Raw genomic sequence first — 6,621 nt, forward strand, 5'->3', positions numbered from 1 at the left:
GAGCCAAGGCTTAGTGGGCCCTGAACTGCGATATTCTCCCATTGAGAAATTAGCTTTGGCAGTTGTCCATGCTATCCAACGACTTAGACATTATATTCTTCTTAGAAAAAATTTCGTCTTAGTAGTTGTCAATCCATTTCAATTTGTTCTCAGCAGGCGAGTGATTGGGGGAAAATACAATAGATGGATTGTCATTTTACAAGAGTTCAATCTCGAATTCATGTCAGCCAAGTCTAAGAAATCGTTAGTATTTGCAGAATTGATCTTAGAGTTTCCTTGTGAGGAAGAAATAGTTTATGAGGAATCTTTTCCTGATGAACATCTTTTCCTTATTTCCTCACAAGATCCTTGGTATGGAGATATCATTATATATCTCTAGACTTCGAAGTTTCCTCTCACTTTTTCAAAGGATGAACATAGAAAGTTATGTCACTTAGCTAAAAGATATATTAATATAGGTGACACTTTATATCTTCGCGAGGTTGATTCAATCCTTAGACGTTGTTTAACCTTTGAAGAAGTTGAGTCTATGCTAAATGATTGCCACAGTGGAGCTGGTGGCGGTCATCTATTTGGGCTTGCAACATACCAATTTTTTTTGCGTGTAGGCTACTTTTGGCCCTCGATCTTCAAGGATTATGTTGAAGTGGTCAAGAGATGCCACCCTTGTTAAATTTACACTCGGTAAATGCGCGCGCATCCAACTCCGCTCTATCCCGTGATTACCGTCGGTCAATTCACGAAGTGGGGTATTGATTTTACTACTTGCAAATCGCCTTCGGTGGGAAATCATAAGTATATCATCGTAGTTGTCGACTACTTTACTAAATGGGCCGAGGCTATGTCTACTTTCAGAACAATGGTGAAACATCAACCTTGTTTCTCTTCAACCAATTCATTTCCCGGTTTGGTATTCCTAAAGAGATTGTCACTGACCATGGCAGTCATTTCCAGAATCACATGATGTATGAATTGGCTCTTAAGTTGGGTTTCCAGCAAGAGCATTCATCTCCTTATTATCCTTAGGCCAATGGGCAAGTTGAAGCCGTGAATAAATCCCTAAAAATCATCCTGCAAAGGACGATTAACAAAGCTCGATATAATTGGCACATTATGTTATATCTGACGCTTTGGGCATACCGAATGTCAGTCAAGACTGCTACAGGTTTTACTCCTTTTCAACTAGTTTATGGGTTGGAATCAATTTTTCCTGTGGAATGTGAAATTCCTTCCCTTAAATTAGTTGTTGAACTTCTTCCAGATACTTCTAGTATTGAAGAATGCCTCGTTCATTTGGAACATCTTGATGAGCAACATCGAGATGCAACCATAATCAACGAATCTCATAAAAAGAGAGTAAAAGATCAATATGATAAGCCTATCCGTCATAAGGTTTTCTTTGAAAGTGACCTCGTCTTGGTTTATGACCAAGACAAAGACGCCTTGGGGCAGGCAAGTTCAAATCTATGTGGTATGGTCCCTTCATTGTTAAAAAGGTCTTGAAAAAGGGAGCTTATGAGTTGGTTGATTTTGAGGGAAACAAGTTGGCAGAGCCCAGAAATGGGCTCTATCTTAAAAATTATTTTGCTTAGGCTTTGGCCTAGCATTTGCTTGGTTGTAAATATTGTATATTTGTGCATATCTATCTATTGGTTTCGTAGTGATGTCGATATTTTTGATCTGCTTTGGCAGGTATTGATGGATGATTTGATATATCTAGGGTTCATCGATGGTGCTAGTAGACACACCTGAAACCTTGCTTCCATGGCTTGGGTGATTTATTATCCATCCGACTAGTTGTTGGTTTCAAGAGGCGTATGTATCAGTCCTGCTTCAAACAATGTTGTCGAATATATTGTTGTCATTAATTTACTATCTGAGGCAATATCTCTTGGTATTGATTCATTAGTAGTATACTTGGATTCACAACTAGTGGTATCTCAATTAAATAACATCTATCGTGTGAGAGATCCTTATTTATATCGCCAATTTCTGAGAGTGCGTTTATTATAGAGATCATTTATTTATATCACATTTATTCATATTCCACGATCAGAAAATTCATTTGCAGATTCTATCGCTAATCAAGCATTAGATTGACACATAAATCATTCATCACATTAAAAATAAAAAATAATCGAAGAGTCATCTATATATATGATCATCACAGTGAAACTGTCGATACATAGATAGAAGTTTTATGTTCAAAATAATATACAAAATTGGGACAAAATCATCCTACAAAATTAGGGCTTATGCCCATAATCATGTCTAATCAAAAGATTTGATCATCCATAAGTTTATATCTATGGGTCTTGCTTAGGTTGAGCATCATAGAAGAAGACGATGGCATTTTCCACCGGTCGGAATAGTCGCACCCAATCACGTGGCAATCCTACCACGCGCCTCTGCCTCTCTTCTGGAGGGTCTTCTATGGATGCCATAGGTTCTTGGTGAGTCAGTGTCACCAAATTTCTCTCTACCGCATGAATGGTCCTTTCAGTCTCAATTACGGCCCCTTCCATGTCTCTTCCGCAACGCCTGTGCCTAGGTAGACCTGCAGGTCTTACTTGTCCAATATCTATGTCATGATCAAAATAATTTTGTAAGTATTTGTCTCATCAAAAAGATTTTTAGTTTATTTATACTTAAAATCTAATTTTTTTTAAACATTTCAAAAATTAAAAACATTTTTACCTATGGCTCCCCATGCTACATCCAGTGGCAACACCAGATTTGGGTCTCCTCTGAAATCCATGCCAGCGTAGGGGTAGTCCTCAACAACTATGACTTGTTGTTCCCACCAGGAGAAGAACTCGTCATCAAAAGTGTTTCTAGGGACCTCACTGCCCCCTAGTCTCTTCATCAGATCAACCCATCTACCCATTCGAGGATCCCTCGGGCTGCTAATGGTGGACAATACCTTGGGTCGAAGCCCTGGTACTCTCTCAAAGAAAAAGGAGCACAAAATGGTTCCATATCCGAAGTTTTTTGTTTGACCTTTTCTGATGGATGTAAGTTGCTTTTTCATGTTGGTCAAGAGGGGTGTACACCAATAAAAAACTATTGTAAGACACTCTACTGCTAGACTCATCAAAACTCGAGAAGCCTGGTGCAGAGAGGCTGACCCATTCACTCTAGCAATGGTAAAGAGAAGGATTCTCAAGGCTAAGCTCTCTACATGTTTAATTGGAATTTGAGTTCCAATCTTCTCTATGTTTCCTGGGCAGTAGATACATACATAGTCCTCTACACTGAGGCTCCCTCTTGTTCTTCCTATCGAATTGACCTTCTCTCCTCTTCGGGAAAGACCAGTGATGAAATAGACATCCTCTATTTCTATTCTTAGAGGCATTTGGTCAATGATGAAAGCATCTTCTTCTGGATCCCAATAATGGATCAACATCTCTAGCAATCTGGTGTTTGCCTTCATATTTGGCATCTTGAAATTTTTTAATAACCCACATCCTTTTAAGGCATCTAACGCCATTTGATCATCCATCACTTCATTATCAATTGCACTATGTTCCCTTTATCTCCATGTGATTGACATTTTGCAAAACAAATGTTTTTGGATCATTAAAAACCGTGTTTTAAATTTTTGAACTGCGCACACGAGGGTTCATTATCAATTTTTTAAACTATTTTTCTACAGTGAAATTTTCGAAAAAGACATTTGAAAAGCAATGAAATTTATCTAAGAATCATTTAGAAGGTTACCTAGATAGTTGAAGGCTAAATTGATGGACACATCAGATGGATTGAGGTTGCTTGAGTTTTTGCTCTGGAGCTCCTACACTCACTTGTTCACAATACAAATGAGAAATTGTAAGTCAAAAGGTCCTTATATAGGTTGACATGTAAAAAAACAAATTTTTCAAAAGTTCATTTTTTCTTTTCAAAACTTTATGAGCTTTGTAACCCTTTTGGCTTTGAGTGTTGGGATGGGTCATTTTTTTAGGACACTTTGTAGATTTTGAGAGACCGCTTTGATTCCATGACCGCAGACCCGTCATGGAAGGTATCATTTTTTCACTGGCATATAGGTTAGGGGATATCATTTTCCATTGCATTTTGCATACTAGCCTCCATACTGTGATATCTTGGCCATAGGGTTGACCCCATCATGTCTTGGTTCTTAAACCATTTTCACTTGCCAACTTATAAAATCATGACGTGATGGTAGAGCCAACCTTTACATGGGCATCTTAGTTAGATTCTCGCTAGCATATGTTGCCCATGCTGCTATACTGCGTAGGCTCGGGAGTCCTCTTTAGTCCTACCATGACTTGTGCGTTGAAGCTTCATTCTCTTACTTCTTCGCTATTTTTCTGGCTTTATACCCTAGAGGCTCCTTTGTGTTGAGTTGTACCACTGCATTGCATGTTGACTATTTGCCTCTTTTTGGCCTCAAGCCAACTTCATTTGGACTCATGTTTAAGCCTCTTTTTTGGCCAGACCTTTCTACAAAATCAACCCTACAATCATTTAGTCTCTACAACTTGACACCCGCTTATCCATGGAAAGAACATTCCTTTGAGTGTCATTGACCAGTTTCGTCACCTTGCATTGAGCGTAAGCATCTTCCACTCCCAAGAACTAGAACATATGTACTTCGAAACTCGTGCTTTCCACTGTATTATAACCATTCTTTTATTCTTTTTCAGGCTTTCCAAATATGAAAAAAGATAAAAGTTAAATATTCCAAAAAGAGTGGGAATGGGACATTACTTCCATGATTGATGGCAGCTAGAGTCAGTTGTGTCGCCCTTGAACAAAGAACTCAAAATTAAGTCTTTCCTCCATTGGGATGGGCTTTAGTTTGACTTAGGAAAGCCTTAACCTTGTTATTGAGTCAGTACTCCTCTGGTTGGTTATCTCTTCCAATCATATGTTGTTTGTGCCTCTTGCATGAAAAACTTATACAAAGTTATCATATGCTACCATATTGTCACATTTGAGTTGTGTTTTTGTTCAAGGGAAGTAAACCTAAGTCGGCCTTTTTGCAGTGTCTCTTGACTTATTTTTAGTCAGCCATACTTGGTTGTCAGAGTCACGTTCATTATCAGATCAACTATTTGGTCCTTTGTTCATGTTGGTTTGAGAAGGTCTCCATTGACTTCTTACTGGTGGGTCTTTCTCTTATCGACTACGAAAAATTTCTCTAAGAGTAGACCTAGAGTTGCACCCTGGCCTTATTTCCATCATTAATAGGTGACCTTGTGCCCAACATCGATTAGTATCATGCATCTTTGACTGAGTGGTTTCCCTTGTGTTCTACATCAGCTTTCATTATCACACATTGGGATTCCTTTGATTTCCGTTTGACTCTATTAGTGGATTCCTTGCCTCTGTGTCAACTTTCATGATTGGTTGGTTCAAAGGGTTTCTGTCGTGCATTAGCCACATCTTATGTACGCCGAAAACATGCTTCAGTTTGGTTACTACATCTTTCTTTCTCCAATTCCTTCCACATTATTGGCTTGCGGTTACACTCGCTCTATATTGATGAAGGATGCCTTAATTCCTTCCTTGATCTTTTCCCATCGACGTCAACTCATTTCTCTGGGAACAAGGTCTAGATTCCATTTGGCAGTACTTTAGGGTTTGTAGTCGTCAGTGGCAGATTCTTTCACTATCAACAGTTGGAATACATCATTGTCTCCTGATTCATAGATTCTTCCAAGTTTTCGAATTTAATCATTTATTCGCATTTGTTATATTGAACTGGGTAACTTGGCTCTCATCATCATTATCGGTGAGCAGTCTCGTGTTTGTTAACGGTATATGTTAGGTCCCTATACTACCAGTGTAACCCCTTATTGTTATTAGTGCAACCCTCTTATTATATTGTTGTGCCCATGTAGTCCCCATATTGTTATTATTGTGCCCCATAGAAGCCCACTATTGTTATTGTTGTGCCCTTACATTATTATTGTTATGTCGACTCTAATTATATTATGACCCCTTAGACTCCTGTATATAGAAAGGAGGTATTGTCATTTGTATGATCCAAGAATTATTCATTTGTGTAATGTAAAGGAGGTTTCCCCCTCGAAGAGGCTAATTTTGAAGTCATTGACCTATCTTTTCTATCATTTTGTGAGCTGGTTTCATAACATTTGGTATCAGAGCTTTGGATTCTGGGGTTTCGCTACTCCAAACAGGTCCAGGTGGAATTTTCGATATAACTTTTTCTCTGCAAAGTTTTAGAAGATAGAAAAAAACTTATTTGATCTAAAATCATTCTGAACCTCGGGTCCAAATTTCAGATCTTGTCTCGCTATATTTTCGGAGATATGATCTGAGGAAGTTAGGGTTTTTGCAAGCTCTAGAATTCCATCGCAAACAGGTCATCGTGGAATTTTTGCTATAAGTTTTTTTCTACAAAGGTTCAAACTCTAAAATTAAAACCCATTTGAGCCGAAATCTTGATGAAGCTCGGGCCCAAATTTCAGATCTTGTTTCGCTATATTTTCAGATATATGGTCCAAGACATTTAGGGTTTTTGCAGGCTCCCGAATTACATCCCAAACAGGTGACTTGGGGAAAATCGTCATAAATTTCTCTCTGAGCATCAGATTGAAATTTCATAAAAAGTTATAGAAAGAGGAAAATCTG

Source organism: Pinus tabuliformis, chromosome X (assembly GCF_031772625.1).
Source record: "Pinus tabuliformis cultivar Carrire ecotype Pingquan chromosome X, CPIR1, whole genome shotgun sequence".
Lineage (NCBI taxonomy): Eukaryota > Viridiplantae > Streptophyta > Pinopsida > Pinales > Pinaceae > Pinus > Pinus tabuliformis.